Here is a 20237-nt window from a genome sequence, read left to right on the forward strand (position 1 = left end):
ACTACACCACTTTTGCAATAATGCCCCATGCTGACTGGGATGCCACGTGTCGGATAATGCTCCATGATGGGGGCATTATTTTTCTTAACCATTACACATGATCTAAGGTGCTGCAATTAAATGTGACCATGGGTGACGTTTGGACACGTCATGTTTTAAGACATAGAAGAATGTGGTTTTTCTTTTTCTGTTTTATATTAACTGGTGGATTTCTCTATACGTTTCATGGAGGGAATCTGGTCGATATCAGTTCACTTGCACATTAAGACCTAGAGGAAAAACACATTCTAATGGCATATTCTGGAATTATCGAAAAATAACATTGATATTTAAAACTAATTCGTAGAATCGTTAAATATAATATAATATAATATAATATAATATAATATAATATAATATAATATAATATAATATAATATAATATAATATAATATAATATAATATAATATAATTACAGTGTTATTACAAGGGACTTCCAGTGCTTTATCAGATTCAATAAAATGGCAACATATATAGTGATGTATTAATTTCATTGTTATTTTATATTAATTTCTAATCCAATCAATATATTGAAGTTGTGAAATCAATATAAGTTGTCTGATGAAATGTTTAAAAAAAATTCAAATGTGAACAGCCTCTAGTTTCTCACGGTACACGATCCACATCTAACTTTCTCACCCTCCTAGTAAACTAAAGGAGTTTAACCTGCGAATTACAGTGGAGACGCGATCATACGTTTATATGTTTTAAAAAAGTTACATCATAAATGACCATTTTATTTGTTTTAACTTAAAAATGACTATTAGTATGTGTTTAGTTGTCGTTGGGTATAAGGATTTCATTTGACGCATTTACTTTATATGTTAAACTTTGATTTATGTATTTTAAAATAAAATACATAAAACTTGCCTAGCGTAAACATAGAAAAAACGTAATTTTAAGAAACATAATTTTAAGAAACATAGAAAAAACGTTTTGCGTTGGTTTTATTTATGCAAATTGTTTTTACACTGATGTAAATTTTCATATTTTATTATTTTTTTAAAAAGTTACATAATTTAAAAAAAAAAAATTTTGGTAACATTTATTAAAATACCTTTTCTTTCAAGGAGTTCTTGGGTTCTTTTATCTTGAGAGAGTTCTCATTTTATCTATTCTTTTATATATATATATATATATATATATATATAGAGAGAGAGAGAGAGAGAGAGAGAGAGAGAGGTGGGTGAATGTGTATCATTTATAATATGTTAAAACTTTTATTAAATGTTGTTTGGAATTCTATAAAATCACAAGTATGTAAACAAAACCTTTCAATTCATTGTTGGCACAACACTTGAACATAAAGCAACAAAACACAGCAAGAGCGATGAAACTTAATCTGTGCATGCTTTTTGGTCTATTACTAATTATCACAGCATCGTCACAAACAGGTAAATATATGTTTCGTTCAAATGTTATTATAGATTAATAGCAATCTTTTAGTTTTATTATAACTTTTTTTTAACATATCCTGTTATTGGTTGTCAGGTGATGAGAACGATATGAAGATAAATCTTCGTATATGTGATGACTATATTCCTTGGCCTGCCCCTAATTGTGATAATGGACAATGTTTTACGATGTGTAAGAATCGGCATGGGAAGCGGTCTTGGGGAAAATGCAACAATGCAACATCGTGTGACTGCGAATATTTTTGTGCATAGCTTTCAGATATCGTGTAACTGCAATAATTTTAAATAAAGCGAATAAAATGATAGTTTATTTTTAAATTGGTTCAATTAATCAATATTTATTTATTTGTCTCCTATATGATTTGAAATGTTAAATGATGATTACTTAGATAAACTAACATTACTAGATTATTTTTTGTTTGAATGACATCCCCACATACTACTAAATTACACAAAATAAATCTTAATTTACTCTTTGGATGAGACTGAACCCAAGAACTTCCACTAAGAGACAATAGCATCTATCAAATGAGCTAGCCCCACATTAACAGTAGCACTATATTACTGCCATGTGCGTTACATGAACATATCTAAATAATTATAAAATATATATAAACAAATTAATTGTATTTCATAGGGTAGAGTTAATCTACAAAGGACATTGCTCCCACAAAGCGTGAGGAGCCTTTGTAGGCATTGTGGTGTAAGTTTTAGGTTATGATGTTTTGGATTATTTTGGTACGGTATAATATAGATAAACATCAAAATAATAATTTAAAACACAATCATATTTATTCTAGACATTAAATTTAAGACACACTGATTAACTTTTTTCTCATGGTGTTTTGATTTTATGTCTAGAATACATCTCATTGTGTTTTAACTTGTTGAGTTTGGTGTTTTTCTAAGTTGAATCATACCAAAAGAATTTTAAACATCATGTCCAAATTTAAAACACAATACCTATATAGACTTTGCCGAAAAAAATGTTAATTATAGAGAAAACTCTTACCTACATGTATATATCGTTAATGCAAAAAGTAAATGAAAATGCGATAGTTAATTCATTATATTTTTTTTTTTTTTTTGAACGGCCAACGAATCCTCCAAATGGGCTACTGGCGAAATTCACCACATCGGGATACACTCGCCTTCCGAACCGGGGAAAACCCCCACCTAGGGCCGAAGCCGTGAACACTCGCCCGAAGGCACGACAGTGCGGTGAGGTAAAACCCGCTCAGTTCAAGGATCGAACTAGCGATCGCCGCCTACTCGCCTAGTCTCCCATCATCACCAGGTGCCGCAGAAACTAAATGCTAGTGGCAGGAATTGAACTTGAGTCACTTGGAACACAAGATCTCTTCCTTACCACTCCACCACTAGCTCATTGGCAATTCATTATATTGCATTATGCGAAAAGTAAATGAAAATGTGATAGTTAATTCATTAAATTGCATTAATCTGCATGCAAAAGTAAATGAAAATGCGATGGTTAATTCATTAAATTCAACAAAAAACCTCCGTATAGGCGTATACAAAATATAATCAAATTTGTTCTATTCAAGGTAATGCATTCTTTTTTTAGAAGTCAAATATGTTAAGACTTCAAAAAGAAAAGTCAAATACTGATTATTTTAACTATTTTTTTTTACAAAAATAAACACAATCACACTATGGAATGCAAATAAACCTAAATACCACAATAATTTAATTGTTAAACAAACAAGCTATTCCATTGTGACATCTTTGTCCTTTGATTTTTTAACGGCATAAATTACACTAAATTCGTCTTCGTTGTTTGCTACATCACCGTTTGAGTCGTTCACCATTCTCAAACATTACCGGAATTAGGAGGTTCAACTACGTCGCCATCAGTAAACGCGGCATCTATTATTAATTAATGAATCATATTACATGTGAGTTAACCGGTGAACATAATTCAATTGATTTGATCTAATTATTATCCACATTTTTTTTTTTTGATTTCAAAATCAATATATCTTATTTAGTTTTCTTTTTAAGCCATTTTAATTGCAGTGAAAGTTCTTAGGTTCATGAAAATGATAATATTATGTATATTAGTAGTGAAGGAGTTGTATACCATTTAGTCGCTTACAAAAAATACAGCCTATTAGTTATAGCCATTTAATAATAACCTTATAGTGTTAAAAACCCTTCGAGCTGGGGTCTTACTGAAAACAACTTCTCTATTTTTACGGGGTAGAGGTAAGACTGTCTACATTTTACATTTTTCAGACTCTACCTTAGCTTTGCTATTGGTGAGATTTAGTTAGTATGATGATGATGATAGTGTTAAAAACCCATTTTAGTTATAACCATTATATTAAAATTAAGAAATAATGGATTTTAATAATCCAAACTATTAGCCGTTGGCCAGCAACGGTCCCAACTTAAAAAAATAACCAGTGGTAGTCCCACATTTTCACATATTGTAAACTAATGGGCTTTTACTAACAAAACTTTAAATTCTTTTTGTCACCTTATCCTTTTCAGTTTAGTAAAGGTCAATTGGTTTACAATATATGAAAAGATGGGACCACCACTGGTTATTTTTTAAGTTGGGACCGTTGTCAGCCAACGGATAATCGTTGGGATTATTAGAATCCATTATTCCTAAAATTAATGAATGGTTAAACACCAAAATCAAAATATTGGAAGCCGTTAAACACCAATTTGATTATAAGCTTTTTTGGTATATAAACTATACTAGGTTATCACCCGGGACTGCTTCCCGGGTAGCTTTATTTTATTACTTATTAAACATGCATATTTTTTTAAAATATAACATATTATTTCATTAAACTTTGTCAGAACATTCTTAATTCTTAATAATGTCATTTATATATATTATAATAATAATAATAATAAACTTAGGCAATATTAAATAAAATGTATATTAAAACAGTGTCATAAGCGTTTTATTCCAAGTTTATTATTAACAATGTCATTTATACAGTAAGATGAAGATAAATATTATAGAGAAAATGATAATTTAAGTTGTGAGATACAAACACACTTATAGAGTTATTCATATGCTTTTCCACAGGTTATGTAGTTCGACCATAGACTTGAGCAGCAGCATCATCATTATGTTGGAGCTTTAATATTAATACTTTACCTGGGAGTAAATTCACATAGCATCATTAACATAATTTCAAGTACCATATCATTACATATTAAAAAATACAAAATTTACACCAGGTTAAAATACGCCAACTTGGCCAGTTGGCCATATTGTATACCCATACCTACATTTTTTTTCTTAAACCCACATTATCATCTAATTCATTTGCAGTCATGACATAATTACTGGCAATTTTAAACATAATATTATTCAACATATATATCACTAAAAATACCGTTCGTTAACGTGACATACACATCGAAAGTGATATTCCTTCTTATAAATTCTATGAGTTGTTATATCAAATTACATACTTTTTTTTGAGGTTTAGTGACTTCATTAATAGCTACTTTAAGATTTAGTTGTTTTACTTTTTTTGGAGAGGGAACTTTGGGGTTTTCTAAAGACATTATAAGGGTTAACTAAAGGCATGTCAATCATCACCCTTTACCATATATATATTCAATTTCATCACCACCCTTTGAGACTCAAAGTCCCATTTTTGTATTAAACAAAAATTCCACCAGGTTCTATCTATAAATTTTAAATACAAAAATATAAATAAGTTAAATATTACACCTTTTATCCATTATTTAATACACCAACCCAGGATACTTAAATCATCATAAAATGAGTTCATAATCATGTATGTAAAGCATAAGACAATGAAATTATGGTACTTACCTTTGCCTCATGATGCCCCAACATGATATTCTTCAACTTCTACTTTGGGTTAACTTCTTATAAGTCAAACTGTCTTAATCCTACATCCAAGACATATGTGAATGCATATATACATTTAGATCATTGTGGTTGCATGATCAATCCAAATACTCCCTATATATTATTTCATAACTTAATACCAATGGGTCTTCAAGCTCGGATCATAAACAATTCATTATTAAATGACATAAATATTTGATTAAATGATGAGAGTTGGTGGAATTAGACAAAAGAACCCTCTAAAGGGCTGAAAGGAATCCATCATATTGATTTGGTAGGTGTTAGCTATGCACACACAAACACAGAGATAAAAAGTATTTTAACACTTATAGGAATAAGTTTGGTTTTAATATTTTCTCAAACCCTGAAACAACCAATGATTCTTTGGATAAATGTCTAAAACTGATAATTTAAAGGGTATTTTAAGCTTATACTGATCTAATGACAAAAAAGAATATTGTAATGAACATAGCCCATCAACTGAAGTCTCAATTGACAACTCAAAACATATACTCTGAAGTCCAGAGCAAACTCTACTCAAGATGGGAAAAATTCCCACACTCAACTTGATGATGATTCGATTCAGGATATCAAATACGAATGGGAAATATTTACTCACCTGTTGAACCAAGGCTAGCCTTATACCAACAGAAAACTCACTCTCCCCTCTTCCAAACAACCAAATTAGGCAAGCATACATTCCTCAGTCAAAGTTTTCTGGAAAAAACCAAACAATGCAAAGAAGTAAATGATAAGTAACACATAATAAAAAATTTCCCGTATCGAATTATTTTCAGTACCGAATCGGTACCCACTTTTTGGCAATTATGGTACTGGTATTTTACCTTTAAATACCGATATCAATACCACAACCAGTTATTGAAAATAACTCATAAGTGGTTCTGGTCACCCCGACCAACGCGTACAAAGATTGGTCTTTGTTACTGGAACTCTTTTGGCCTATTACGAGCACACCCATTTAGCCACCTCTACTTTGTATTAATAAAATTTTGAAGATAGTTATACCAGCAAGAGCAACATGATTTGGTCCATAACTTGTTTCATCTATCATGTACATTCCAAACAAATCGCATAACTCGTACAATATCATTCCTGGTTGATCTACCTGCCAGTACATTTCATAAATTTGAGCAAAATTTTTAACAATTAATGAAATTGAAATATAAAGGATATGCATTATTAAGAACCCTAATTCAATTGGAGAAAAAGGATCAACAACTTACCGATAACCGGCGGAAACCACAACTGGTCAAAGTTATGTGGTGGAACCCTAGCCGCCGCCCTTCCGTCTTTGCGTTAAACAACAACCATCATAAGACCACCACTTGAGAAACACTAAATCAACACATGCCGTTGTCATCGTTCCTTTCCAGGCCACCATCACCATCTTCCTTGTAGTTGATTAAACAATCACAGTTTTAGAAAAAAAAAATGAGATGGTGAAAAGAATAAAAAGTATAAAAATCCACATCAAAAACCTGGAAGTTCGCCAGATGAAGAAATCAGTGTAAAACGGGAGAAGAAAACTTACGGTTTCAGAATCCCTAAATCAACCATCACATTACCCGAACTGAAGAACCCTAAATCAACCATTCTTCGTCGTCGTTTCTCTTCAGGCCACAACCAACGTCACCATCTTCCTTTATTCGAATCACATATATTTGTATATATTTGTATTCATTTCTGTACTGATTGATCAACATCTAATTGATCCTTAATAAGTGGTGAAGATGACGATGATTGCTCTAGAAGAAAGAGGGAAGGGAGGCTAGGGTTTCGGTGTGAAGTAGTCAAGTAAAAGAATGAGAGACATGAATTTAGGCTTTTTAGGTGAGTTATATAGCCGGGTCATAAAACGGGTCGGATCACATTAAAACGGGGATCCGCGTTCATTTTTAATACCAATCTAATTTCCCGCCAAAACCACATCTAAGAAGCCCTAATATTGCGACACGTGTCCCAAATTTTATTCGTTTATTATATATAATAGATAATAGATATATCTTGCATTTTCGTTACGCTCAAAGTGGACTTGTTGGCGGTATTAATGAGTTCATTTATGTAACTTGGAGTTTAAAAATACAATCAAATAAAATAACAAGCAAAAACCAATACGTAATGGTTAATGTCTCATAAGGGGCATTTTCTGTCACATTAACATCATAACACCTCTTAAAAATGTATAATGGTTAGCCCATTACAATTCAATTTTGTTATCCTTATTGGACATTATACCAGAAATGCCAATTCCTCTTCCTGGAATGGCATTGGGGGCATTATCAAGCCACCTCATGGCCCTACAATGTCCATTACTCGTGGTCTAATAGAATTGGACATAAATGATGTCTTGAGAATCGGGTTCCTAGATATTACATGCAAGGATTGCTAATTAATAGAAAACATATCCATATCTATTTAACCTTCTAATAACTGATACCTTCATTTTCTTTTTTCAACTTTTGAACTTTATTTAAATTTTATTCCGTTAAAAAAAAATTTAAATTTTATTATTATGGTGATATTGACCCCTTTCCCGCATCACGAGATTACTGTATAATATATACTAGGTTAGAGCCCCGTGTATTACACGGGGTTAAGTCAATAAAATATAATTATTAAAAAAAGCAACAAAAAAAATACAGAAACATTCAAAAAAATACTAAAGAAATGAAATATTCATAAAGTGAATATTTATAAAGAAAAATAATAAATAATTAAGAAACAATAAGCGGAAATAATCTCATTCAATTACTATCAACATTTCTTATTTTAAAATATTTACCTTAATATCCGAACTATATATATATATATATATATATATATATATATATATATATATATATATATATATATATGTTAAATGACAAAAAAAGAACCAAACTGTATATACAATTCTTAAAATAAGCCCAACAAACAATAAGTAAAAACCCAAAAATCAATTATGCCCACCGATGATTATAGTGTCTTGTGCAATCCTTTAATATTAAATTTAATATTTTATATACAGATGGATAGATAGTTATATGGTGTATTTGCTTTTAGTTAAATGAAAGACCATAAGAGGTTAAGACCTAAAAACTAATTATTTAAATATTTTGAAGGCGTCATCTTCGTCGTTCAAGCTCATAACCAAAAGCGAAATAGAGTTGCCGCCGCTTACCGGAAAATTCTCGTATTGGTTCTTCACTCGTAATCTAAAGACAAAAAAAAAGATGAATCGATGAATTAGATTATAGAAATGACAACAAACCCTGACAATATCTCGATGACAACAATCTAAAAAAAACTCTTACCTTTATGAAGATCACCAATAGAATATGATTGAGGTATTCGGAAAAAAAAAATCATTATTCAGCATAAGAATAGCATACAATAATACTGTAACACTAATATTAAAAGGATAAAAATAACCACTAACCTAGGAAAACTTTGTCAAACACATAGCTTTCTCTGTGCACTCTTAAATACAGTAAGTTGCTATAGATAAATCCTTGTGCACACCAAGCAAAGAAGAAGGGAAAATGTTTGTCCCTTACCAAGTCGTCTACCAGTCTCCTTGGCGATACACCTATATTTTGATAAAAATTAATTCATAAGTTATAAAAGTAATAATAATAAATACTAACAATAATAATTATTATTATTGATTCTAATATCAGTAAATATGATTATTTACCACTAATTAATCTTCTAAACATTTACACCAAAATTCAGAGCTTTGCAAATGGTCTCAACATTGTCATGAATTACTATTAGTGGGTCGAAAAAGGACATAAAAATCATGGTCTTCAAATCAAATGCAGATGCAAATAAACTACAAAACAATGGCATCTTATTATTATGTTTTGTTCATCTAAATAAACCAATAAACCATTGAAATAAATTAGTAGACACACTAAACTAATAAGTTCGTAAACAAATTAATATTTCATGAATATTCAATTAAAGAATACTATATACCTGATGGTTCTTAGAATTTCAACTTTAAGAATATTCATGACATCTGCAGAAACATATCATGCCAATGAGTGAATTAAATATTATAAAAGATATGATCGAGTGAAACAAACTCTACCTGTTGGAAAAAAAAGACATAAAAGAAAATAAATTGGGTTTCATAACTAAACGAATGATGGATCAAATAAAGATTAATAAAAAGCTAAATAGATGAAAGATGAATAGTCAAATTCAATAAACTCTAATTCTAAACAGATTTGATCTGCTTCGTAGACGTGCAACAGAAAGGAAAAAGATCACATTAGATCTGATGATTTGATATACTGTTTGAAATCTGTAAAAGGCAAAGATACCTCAAAGAATTGTTAAGGATGTGTGTTTTTGACTGATTGAAATATGCTTTGACGTGATGTCGTGGGTCACGCAAATTTAATCCAATTACAACTAATTAGCTAGCGGTAAGTGGGTATCGAACACAGGGAGTTTGTGGAATATGTGCTATCTCGATGTGTGTTTAAATTAACTAAAGTAAACTAAATTGCAAGAAAAGTAAATTCACTGATTTGGTTGTTTGGTTTTAATTATCTAAATTGAACTAAATTAGATTACAAATCAAAGTTAAGTTTTGTAACAGGATAAGAAGGTAGCGATCATCCCGAGTTTCAGGTTTTAAGTGACAATCAAGGTTTATGTTCAACTGGAAAGAACTACGTAGACATAGCTCATGCAAGATCAATTGTTTGTGATGAAAGGGAACTAAGTACTCGGATTCCTAGAACGCGAGGTTGTTACCCGATGACCAATCAACATATATCCAACCCTAATCCCTCCCATGATATCTCGATTGCCAACGGCACCAAGAACGTATGGTTTAGAACTATTATTAAACACACGTTAACAATTTACAAACAATCATTCAAACACCATAATAAACTAAACAACACATGCAAAGTCTATTATTCCAGAAATTAAAGAACAAAACATAATTGTCACAAGTAAACCTTACATTCGGGATGATCACCAAGCAAACCTAGCCGCTCATAGTGTGGTGAATCATCATCACAATCAAACCTTTGTTCATTCGAATCCAAAACAAAGTCCTCATGTTTAGATCACTCAAGAACACAAGAAGATAGCCAAAAATCGCCCCTAAACTGCTCCAAAACCGTCCACCCTGATTGCCATTGAAAACACACAATAAAACATCATAAAATTGGGCAGTTACACATTTCTCGCTGGCCTCCACCGTAAATTACGGTACCACCGTAGCTTACAGTGGCTTGGAATGGCTCACGGTGGGTCTCTACTGCCTTACGGTGGAAGAAAAATGCTGGGGTCTACCGTAAATTACGGTACCACCGTAAGTTACGGTAGGCTTCAGCATGAAATTTGTTTTCAGCATAACTTTTTCGTTTCAACTCCGTTTTCTTCACCGTTTTCGCCTACGTTCTCGTAATTTCGTCCTCTATAATTCTATCCTCTTAATTCTTCCATAACAATAATTGATTTTTTTCATATACTCTCCATCTTTCAATCTCCAATCCAGTTGCGCCTATTCGAAGCTTCATTTCCACACTTTTAAGCCCCAAATGTACCTGAAACACAAGCAACCGTAGTTATCTAATTCTAGACAATTACCCGATTAAATGTGGGATTTTAATATCATTTATACCACTTAAGGGTTGTCCTACGGACTACCCGTCACATCCCCACACTTAACCGTTGCTTGTCCCAAGCAACCCATCAAAACCATTTTCAAAACACAAGCGATCAACATAAATCAAGCATAAACATGTTATCCTTTTACTAACCCGTTCTTAACACCCAAACAACACACCCCTTACTATATCTCTCCTCTGGATGACAAGTAAACACTAGCAAAGATACGCTAGACACACAAAAGGCAAACGGGTGATTGCACAACTATATGCTTGTACCTAAATTGGTCCTCCGCCTAACAAGTGCCAAAACATGAATGCAAATCAAAGGGACTTGAAGGTTGTAACGTGGCTAGGCAAACGAGTAGGAAATGGAAATATATATGTATAGTAGCGAATGACTTAACCCGGTCTTTTTATTACACAATGAAATAAATAACACATAACTTCTATATACAAGATAACTCACACATCCTTCTTTTTCATTTTTTTCATTGCTTTTTTTCATTTTTTTTTCTTTTTTTTTTCTTTCTTTTCTCTTTTTTTTTTATCATAGCATAGAGAAACATTCACATAACATATCTAAACACAACTAAAGCAACTACTAACACTATAAGACCAGGTTAAGTCGGGTAAATTTTTGGAGAACTAGCTAAGGGGTAACAAATGATCGGCTTTTAGGCACAAAAATGGGCAACTAAATGTCCAAACCCCCGCCCCTCTCACTACCAAGCTCATATATATAATTTATGAGGTCCAACCCCCCAAATCCCACACTCACACACACTATGACGAGGCTACCTAAATGCCCTTATCCTTTCTACATTCATGTTCAACTAAGGTCTCGAACCGTATTCAAGCACAAGTTCTAATGCACCCCCGCCCGTTGCCACTCTCATCAAAGATAAATTTTATTTATGTACAAGTGTGGCTTCAACTCTCACCAGGAACAAAAGGGTATTAAGGGTTGCCGGTGCATTATTTGGTGTTAGTCCAAGATGTTCAAATTTTCCCATGTTTTGCTTGATTTAAATTTTTTTTTCAAAAACCTCAAAATTTCCTCCCATCCCCACACTTGGGATACATTGACCCCAATGTATGGTTTTGAGAGGATTTGATCACTTAACTCTTTAACACCAACCACAAGCTTGTACACTCAAACCACAAATTTCTTTTTGTATTTTTTTTATTCTAATTACTAGAAACACCACCAATCCTTCACAACCCATAAACTAAACACATCAAAACACCACCCAACCGCCCAACCAAAAACTTAAACATGAATATATACAAAGGTGCACAAGATGAGAACAAGACACGACCTGATCTGTAAATCAGTAGTGTTGGTAATGATGCAGCTGTAGTAATCGGACATGAACATAAACATCTCTTGGATTCACTGATATCTCAACGGGGATGTTGCCAAACATCCCCACACTTGAATCATTGCATCCGCGAGGATTGAAACATAGTAACCTGCAAAAACACAAACACAACACCAAAACAAAACAAAACAAAACAAAACAAAACAAAACAAAATACAAAACACGAATACAATACTCTACATCCTCGGGTTGCCTCCCGAGAGCGCTAAGTTTAAAGGTCTTCAGCCAGACCATACCTGATATTCGTTATGGTGGTCTTAATGCACACTTACCCGCAGCATTTCCAACAAATGCCCGAAAATTTACATGCCATCTCCATGGATTTGTCAGTATATTTGGCATGTTAAAGCTGCTCCTACGAGCTTTGCTAGTCCACTTCATGACATATACCTTAATGTCTGGTAGTTTCACCCTTCTCATCTTATTCCTCGAACCCTCTTCCCCACACTTGTTAATTTGAATCACTGATATGGGAAGAGGTTCGGTACACATATCCATCCCATCAGCCTGCTCTACCTCATAATCTGCACACATCATCTGATCTACAAGTGACTCTTCATCAGATAAAGGACTCATTGGTGTGGTATTATCCTCCACAACCTCCTCCTTCATGTGAGAATAATCTCTAATATTGTCAGGTAATGGTGAGAGGCGTTATTCTATCTCTATCTTCAATTTTAAAGTATGACACTTAGAAACTAAGCAGCTGATTCGGTCTTCATCGGACAGGTTGGGTGTTGCTAAATATTGCTCGAGTTTGGACAAAGTTACTTCCAATACAGCAAGCTCTTTTTCCTCCTCGGTCTCATAAACATAAACACCCTCGGGCTCAGAATATTCTTCGGGATGATATTGTCGATATCCCTGATACGATCTATAGATGCGCGCTTCCATCATCTTTTTATTCTAATACTTTGGGTTTTCTGAATACACCGTGCACACATCATAATCATAAGTGTGATCGCGACCGCAACAAAAACATAGACTATCCATCCTTGCCTCATAATAAACTTCCTCGTCCCGATCGTATCCATATGAATAATAGTCATCCTCCATTTCTGATTCATAATCGTCAACGTATGATGGAGGTGGAAGCTGTGAAACATAAGACACCGGTTTTCCATGTGCCCTCCTGTAGTGAGCCTCGTGGCAACCAATACATGGATGTCGTGGACCCCCGCACAATCTACACGTAAATAAGCTGAAATTTGTGTAATGCCCTGTCATCCTGCACAACACAACTCAACTACCAAGTGTAAATCATGAACATAAAAGAAATCTTTTTGGGATTTTTTTTTTAATTTTTTTTTTCAAACTAATACACAAGATAACACACGTTGCGCACTACTCCCCGGCAACGGCGCCAAAATTTGACGTGATGTCGTGGGTCACGCAAATTTAATCCAATTACAACTAATTAGCTAGCGGTAAGTGGGTATCGAACACAGGGAGTTTGTGGAATATGTGCTATCTCGATGTGTGTTTAAATTAACTAAAGTAAACTAAATTGCAAGAAAAGTAAATTCACTGATTTGGTTGTTTGGTTTTAATTATCTAAATTGAACTAAATTAGATTACAAATCAAAGTTAAGTTTTGTAACAGGATAAGAAGGTAGCGATCATCCCGAGTTTCAGGTTTTAAGTGACAATCAAGGTTTATGTTCAACTGGAAAGAACTACGTAGACATAGCTCATGCAAGATCAATTGTTTGTGATGAAAGGGAACTAAGTACTCGGATTCCTATAACGCGAGGTTGTTACCCGATGACCAATCAACATATATCCAACCCTAATCCCTCCCATGATATCTCGATTGCCAACGGCACCAAGAACGTATGGTTTAGAACTATTATTAAACACACGTTAACAATTTACAAACAATCATTCAAACACCATAATAAACTAAACAACACATGCAAAGTCTATTATTCCAGAAATTAAAGAACAAAACATAATTGTCACAAGTAAACCTTACATTCGGGATGATCACCAAGCAAACCTAGCCGCTCATAGTGTGGTGAATCATCATCACAATCAAACCTTTGTTCATTCGAATCCAAAACAAAGTCCTCATGTTTAGACCACTCAAGAACACAAGAAGATAGCCAAAAATCGCCCCTAAACTGCTCCAAAACAGTCCACCCTGATTGCCATTGAAAAGACACAATAAAACATCATAAAATTGGGCAGTTACACATTTCTCGCTGGCCTCCACCGTAAATTACGGTACCACCGTAGCTTACGGTGGCTTGGAATGGCTTACGGTGGGTCTCTACTGCCTTACGGTGGAAGAAAAATGCTGGGGTCTACCGTAAATAACGGTACCACCGTAAGTTACGGTAGGCTTCAGCATGAAATTTGTTTTCAGCATAACTTTTTCGTTTCAACTCCGTTTTCTTCACCGTTTTCGCCTACGTTCTCGTAATTTCGTCCTCTATAATTCTATCCTCTTAATTCTTCCATAACAATAATTGATTTTTTTCATATACTCTCCATCTTTCAATCTCCAATCCAGTTGCGCCTATTCGAAGCTTCATTTCCACACTTTTAAGCCCCAAATGTACCTGAAACACAAGCAACCGTAGTTATCTAATTCTAGACAATTACCCGATTAAATGTGGGATTTTAATATCATTTATACCACTTAAGGGTTGTCCTACGGACTACCCGTCATGCTTCAATGGAGAAAACACATAGAGTGCTTCATTTATAAATCCTACATATGGTTGATCTCCTGCGTATCTACATATATATAATTTAGAAAATCTCAAAATAGTGAAGGAACAAAAAACCTAATTTCTCAACAAATGAAAACAATTATAAACAACACATGAAAAAGATGCAGCAATGGAGTGAAATATGATGATGATGATGACATACCTGTTAAAGATGATGATATTGATGATTAGATATTGATGATTAGTTAGTCTTCGCACGGAGAAGATTCGTTGCCATTGATGCGTTTCATGAAATCAGGAGGGAAAGAGGAGCGGCTCCATCGAGAGGAAGTGAGAAACTGATAGGGTTGAGGATTAGGGTTTGTGATAAGAAGGAGATTATATTCGATGTTTTGTAAAAATCGGGTCATGGGTAATTTGGTGGATCTCCGTTAAACCCAAATAAAAAAATTAAGCGGGAAAAAAAGAGTGAGATGCTCTAATTGAGTGCCATGTGTCTCAAAGAGGTTTCTTTTATTATATGTATAGATTAGAGAGGTCTAATTGGAATTTGAGTTATAACTCCATGCTACCCTATAGAGTATAGACCTTACTATATTAGCCAATCTAGATGGCATGTTAAATATGTACTTAACCACTACATGCGAAATTCTCATTTGGAACCCACTTACCGGTGCCCATAAAAAGTTGCCAACTTCTATAACACAAGGCCTTTTCAATAAACTAACAAACACAACCGCGTTCTATGCACCTTCTACAAGCGACTACAAATCTAAAGACGGCGCCTCTTCAATAAACTAACAAACACAACCGCGTTCTATGATGAATTACTGGGCTTATTAAATCAGTTTCGGGTGGCGGAAGACGGCGATAGGTGGGTGTGGCGAGGCGACAAAGAGCAAGGTTTTTCGGTTAAAAGCGTCCGAAACACGCTGGAAAAAAACATAAATATAAATCTAAACGAAGTAGCGGACAATTATTATTGGAACAATTGGGCAACACAGAAATGCAGCATGTTTGTATGGAGAGCTCTGAAAGGGAGGATACCGACGGCAACGCAATTCAGGGGCGGACTTATGTAGAAAAAACGGGTTCCCGGGAACCCAGTCGGTTTTTAATTTTTAGTGTAAATATATATAAGAAACTGAAAAGGAACCCATAAGTAAATTATAAAGGGAACCTATAAACAAAACAAGCCTTGGTTCCATTGGTAAGTCCACCCTTTTCTTCCTGATTTACCCAAGTTCGAATCCCGTTTCAACTGTTTTTGTTTCGTTTTTTTTTCTCTTTTAAACTTTTTTTCTTTAATGTAATAAAACCCTTTTAGGGTTATGTTACATACGCCGCAAGCCACATAACGAACAACCCTTTTACTGTAAATCTTTTTTCTCTTCTGAGCTTTTCTTCCTGATTGTTGCCGTCTGCTGCCGCTCTGCCACTGTGCTCGGCTGCTCCGCCGCTCCGCCACCAGCCCACCGCCGAGTTTTTCTTATACGAATCAGCGAACATCGATTAAGGTTAGTTATACATCTGATTTTGTCAATTTGGTATACATCTGAATTTGTCGATTAAGGTTAGTTTACGAGAAAACAATCTTAGAAAGCTTTATTGACATTTTCTCTACTATTTTTAATTTAAAACATATTATTAAGAAGATAATACCAAAATAATTGAAATCTTTCCATTAGTCAATTACACTAACATCCAAAAAAATGAGAATTTATTTGTCAAGTTAATAGTGGGGTATTATCTTCTGAATTTGATTATGACAGTCACTACCTTGTTTTATTTATTTTATAAATAAAGTATATGTGTTGTAGTCATCAGGATTATCAATTCCAAACTATAAATAACCAGTTTGCATCTGAATTTGTCATTTCAGTTTACATCTGTTTGACTGTTTGTTTTATTTAAGTTAATATTGCTGTTGAAATTGGGTTTTTGAGTTGAGAATAAACAGGTTTGATGTATGTTTTAAACTTGAATTTTGTATTTAGGCATTATCAGTTATGCAGAAGAATATTTCAAGTTTTTTTCAAAGGCAACCACCACCTAACATTGAATCGTCATCTACAACACGGTTCTCGACATGCAAATTCAAGAGCTTGGAAACCGTTTTAACGAGGTAACCACTAACTTGCTTACGTGTATGAGTTCTTTGAGCCCGCGTGATAATTTTAGTTCCTTTAATAAACTAAATTTGCTAAAGTTTGCCGAAATGTATCCGTATGATTTTACTTTTGATGAAAAAGATAAGCTTATCGATGAACTCGGCCACTACATTTCTAATATGAAAAAAGATAGTCGGTTTGATAACCTGAGTGGGGTTAGTGATCTTGCCAAAAGGATGGTGGAAACAAGGAAACACATTGAGTATCAGTTGGTCTATCGTTTAATAAAGTTGTCACTAGTTTTACCGGTTGCAACGGCTAGTGTTGAAAGGAGTTTTTCTTCAATGAAGCTTGTGAAGACAGAATTACGTAATAGGATGGGTGATGGATACATGAACGATTCTTGCATTTGTTACATTGAAAAGGAGTTCTTACAAAAAGTTTCCGTTGAGAGTGTAATGCAACGTTTTCAAAAGATGAAAACTCGTATGAAAACTCGTCGTCAACAACTTTAGGTAGTTTTTTTTATTTGTAAAGACTATCGTATTTTATATTATGTGATTTTAAATTTCTAATGACGATTTTCTTTTCATCATTGTATCTTACTTTTATTATGTGGTGAACCTTACCCGATCCGAACTATCGAACCGACCCGAAATTCTTTACGTTCAATCACATGAAATTGAAGTATCTAAAAAAGTGAACCCGGTCAAAAATATTCCTGGATCCGCCACTGACGCAATTAAGAGAAAAAGGAGTACCGATACCATCGGATTTATGCGGAGTATGTGGCTGTGACCAAGAAACACCGGACCACGTTCTTGTGAATTGTAGAGAGGCTAAAGGAGTATGGGAACAAATCGGCTTATGGGTCAAGGCACCAACAATTATTCAGCAGGAGACTTTAGGAGAGTTATTCAATGCAATTGAGGAACAAAGATGGCCGAAGAAAAGAAAAAAGGTTGTACATGCTATTTTCTTGTTGACAACTTGGACCGTCTGGAAAAAACGGAACGAAAAAGTATTCCAAGAAAGGAATGGTGAAGTGTTTAAAATGATAGAAGAAATAAAAGAAGAATCGTATCAATGGATGAAGCATAAATCGAAGGTGCAATTGACTTCTTGGGAGAGTTGGTTGTTTTTCTCTTGGTGTAGTTAAGTTGAGGTCTTATGTATTAGTGACCGTATGTGACTTAGGTGTAATTGATCATTTAATGTTGTGTCTAGGTTCAATGTATGAGAGCCTAAGACTTGGTTTAGATAGATCCATAATTATAGGATAGTTAGCTCTTGTAATCTGCATATAACAGAAACTTTGTATCGCTGGATGTACGCAGAATCATTAATCGAATATCATGATTATTAGCATGGTATCAGAGCTAATAATCATCTTCCTTTTTTATTGATTTCAATCCACTCAGCCTTCATCAATCATTAATCGCTGTTTTCTATTTCATACCTCTCCTCTGTTGATTTCGATCAAACATGGGAGACTCCAACAAAGACAACAGCGCTGATTCCAAAGCCTTGCACCCTGTATATTCTGTCACAAATATACAGAATAAAGTCAGATGATGGTGAGAAAGTGTCATACTCTTCCTGGGTGAAGTTATTCAAACTTCATGCACACGGGTATGATGTATTGAATCGTATCGATGAAACACCACCACCTGCTGCAACAGATCCGGCTTATGAAGCATGGTCCAAGGTAGATTCCATCGTCCTTCAGTGGATATATGGAACTCTATCGGACGACCTACTGGCTCGTGTACTAGAGGCTGATTCAACCGCTCAACAAGCTTGGGACCGGATCAAGGTTATCTTTCTCAATAATAAGAATTCCAGGGCTGCCACACTTGAACATGCATTTACTACTACTACTATGGCTTCATGCACATCTCTAAGTGCATATTTCCAGAAAATGAAAGACTTGGCAGATCAATTAAAAGATGTAGATCACCCAGTTTCAGAGAAACAGCTTGTATTGCAAATGCTTCTCGGGCTTCCAAGTGAGTTTGATACTGTAGCATCCTTTATCACGCAGTCAGAGACATCGTGGGATAATGCAAGAGAAATGCTGGATCGGGAACAACGTAGACAAGCAGCGAGACAACAAATGCCCTCCACCCAATCTGCCCTTGTTGCTAACAGATCACACAACCCAACTGCACCCGTGACCAATCCTACTCCAGCACCACAAACGCATTCTCAGCAATCCCAGCCATCACCTAGACCTCTCCCTCCGCAGCCCTACAATCCCTCTCAAACCTTTGACCCGTACCAACAAAGATCCAACTACCGTGGCCGAGGCCATGGTCGTGGTTACTCCGGAGGCGGCCGTGGTCGTGGGAGACAATCTTATCACAATTCATATGGCTCCTATGGCAACTACGGTTCTTACACTCCCAACTATGGATCCTACGGATGGTGGAATGCCCCACCTCCCTCTCCACACCCTGCTCATTCACCTTGGACCTCCTCATGGAACCGTCCTACTGCCCCACCACACCCTCCTAATCAGCCGCCTAATCACCCACCACCAGGTTTTGGTCTTGTCACTCCACCACAGCCTCCCTACCCATGCACCCCAACACTTCCCATGCAACCCAATCTGCAGTCAACTATTGATCCACTCCAACCCACAGAACTAGGTGCTGCATTATCAACTCTCAATCGGAACCAACCAGACCCTATGTGGAACTTTGACACCGGAGCTTCGTCACACCTCACTTCGGAAAAAGGTAAAATTAACTCTCATTTTACTACGTCTACTAACGCCAATATTTTTGTAGGTAATGGTGACATGTTGCCCATTGTTGGATCCGGAAACGACTTTCACAAAACCCCAAACCGTACCTATCACCTTAATAATATTCTTTATGCACCTAGCGTTATTAAAAATTTGCTTTCCGTTCGTAAATTTACTCGAGATAATCGTGTTTCTATTGAATTTGACCCATATGGTTTTACCTTGAAGGATCTCAAGACTGGCCGGGTACTTTCACGCCATGACAGCGATGGCGATCTCTATCCGTTCACTTCACCAACTCAAGTTTTTGTTGCATCTTCATCAAATAAATGGCACGAACGTTTGGGTCATCCAAG

General features: G+C 34.8%; 3 long non-coding RNA genes across 7 annotated transcripts; 1 reads left to right on the plus strand and 2 right to left on the minus strand.

Moving 5' to 3' along the window:
* Positions 1 to 4369: 4369 nt before the first annotated feature.
* On the minus strand, positions 4370 to 7148 carry LOC110882816. Of its 5 annotated transcripts, none has more exons than XR_002560235.2 (6): positions 6567 to 7148; positions 6349 to 6448; positions 6168 to 6282; positions 5942 to 6039; positions 5284 to 5363; positions 4370 to 4593 (listed from the first exon to the last, which is right to left on the minus strand). It is a non-coding gene; the product is annotated as an uncharacterized LOC110882816 (long non-coding RNA). The 5 variants fall into 5 exon arrangements; XR_004864227.1 differs by having other exon boundaries at positions 6168 to 6448; positions 6567 to 6730; positions 6875 to 7132; XR_004864226.1 differs by having other exon boundaries at positions 6168 to 6448; positions 6567 to 6734; positions 6875 to 7132.
* Positions 7149 to 8504: 1356 nt separating this feature from the next.
* Positions 8505 to 9702, minus strand: LOC110882829. The gene is made up of 4 exons (XR_002560245.2): positions 9654 to 9702; positions 9304 to 9346; positions 8762 to 8911; positions 8505 to 8537 (listed from the first exon to the last, which is right to left on the minus strand). It is a non-coding gene; the product is annotated as an uncharacterized LOC110882829 (long non-coding RNA).
* A 6392-nt stretch (positions 9703 to 16094) lies between these two features.
* Positions 16095 to 18544, plus strand: LOC118480905. Its single transcript, XR_004864228.1, has 2 exons — positions 16095 to 16538; positions 17019 to 18544. It is a non-coding gene; the product is annotated as an uncharacterized LOC118480905 (long non-coding RNA).
* The last annotated feature ends 1693 nt before the right edge of the window (positions 18545 to 20237 follow it).

This window comes from Helianthus annuus, chromosome 1, assembly GCF_002127325.2.
Source record: "Helianthus annuus cultivar XRQ/B chromosome 1, HanXRQr2.0-SUNRISE, whole genome shotgun sequence".
Classification (NCBI taxonomy): domain Eukaryota; kingdom Viridiplantae; phylum Streptophyta; class Magnoliopsida; order Asterales; family Asteraceae; genus Helianthus; species Helianthus annuus.